Raw genomic sequence first — 1,147 nt, forward strand, 5'->3', positions numbered from 1 at the left:
AATAGGAGATATATTTTTAAATTCCTATTCATGTCTAGAGGCTAGTGAGATGAAAGAGTATGCTGAGTTATTATAGCTGGGTACTGCTGTAGGGGAAATAAAATCAGTAGTGGTTCACTATACAGCCTACATTCATGTAATTGGTGTTCCCCAGTAAACTAGCTGGCATGCAAAATGCTAAGTATTTGAAATACCTGGCATTTGGGATCATTGCTGTTGTAAACTGTAGGTATTTGCTTTATTCTCCCAAGCCAGGCCATTTTGCACTACTCTTAAATATTTTGGCTTTAGAACTTTGTTTATGATACAGATAATTTCTCTAGTTATTTCACTATTTCCCTTATTGCTGTCCTATGTTTAGCTGCAATTTGCTTTAATTGAGTCAGCCCCATGATCATGGAGAATTTGTTTAGCCATTTCAATTTTTAGCTGTAATCTCATTTTGAATTGTTTGTCCTCATGATTAACATTATTGCATGAGGACTCAGTGGAGAGAAAATATTATGTAGGAAATTAATTCTTTAATAGTTAATATAAGCCCTCAAGTATTGAGCATGAATGCCTGCAACATCTCTTTGATCTTTAAAAGACTTGTCAATAAAGACAGTTCAGTTGAAAAGACTATACTGTTAGAACCAAATATTTTTGAAAATCAGTACTGAGTCGTGAAGATTTATTAGTTTGCATAAATGATCTGAATCTCAGCAAGCTCTAAATAAACAGCAACTATTTGATGGAATAATTTGAAGAGAGTCTGCCATAAGAGTGATGATTATCTGCAAAAGTGAGTATTCATCAAGTAATTATGCCTAACTTTACAATAATTTAATATCACATTGGTAATTTTTAATCAATAAACTAGAATATATCATCAGGTTGGGGATATGTAAGCCTGCATCATTCCAGTGTAATCTGTCATCAGGAATAAGGAAACAGAAAATGTAGAACAGATTGAATTATTTGGGAAAGCTTAAAAAAATGTGGTTATGTTTCTGCTATAATATTCAGCATGGGCAGAATGAGCTCCACCACAGTGTCTATATCCAGTGGGGCTTTGTCCAACAATGAATCTTCCCAATAAACAAAAAGGAAGCTTATCCTCTGGCTTCTTGATCATGGCTTTCTTTCTTTTTTCTTTTTTTTTTTT

Source organism: Orycteropus afer, unplaced genomic scaffold (genome assembly GCF_000298275.1).
Source record: "Orycteropus afer afer isolate SDZICR_OR568_19922 unplaced genomic scaffold, OryAfe1.0 scaffold00357, whole genome shotgun sequence".
NCBI lineage: Eukaryota > Metazoa > Chordata > Mammalia > Tubulidentata > Orycteropodidae > Orycteropus > Orycteropus afer.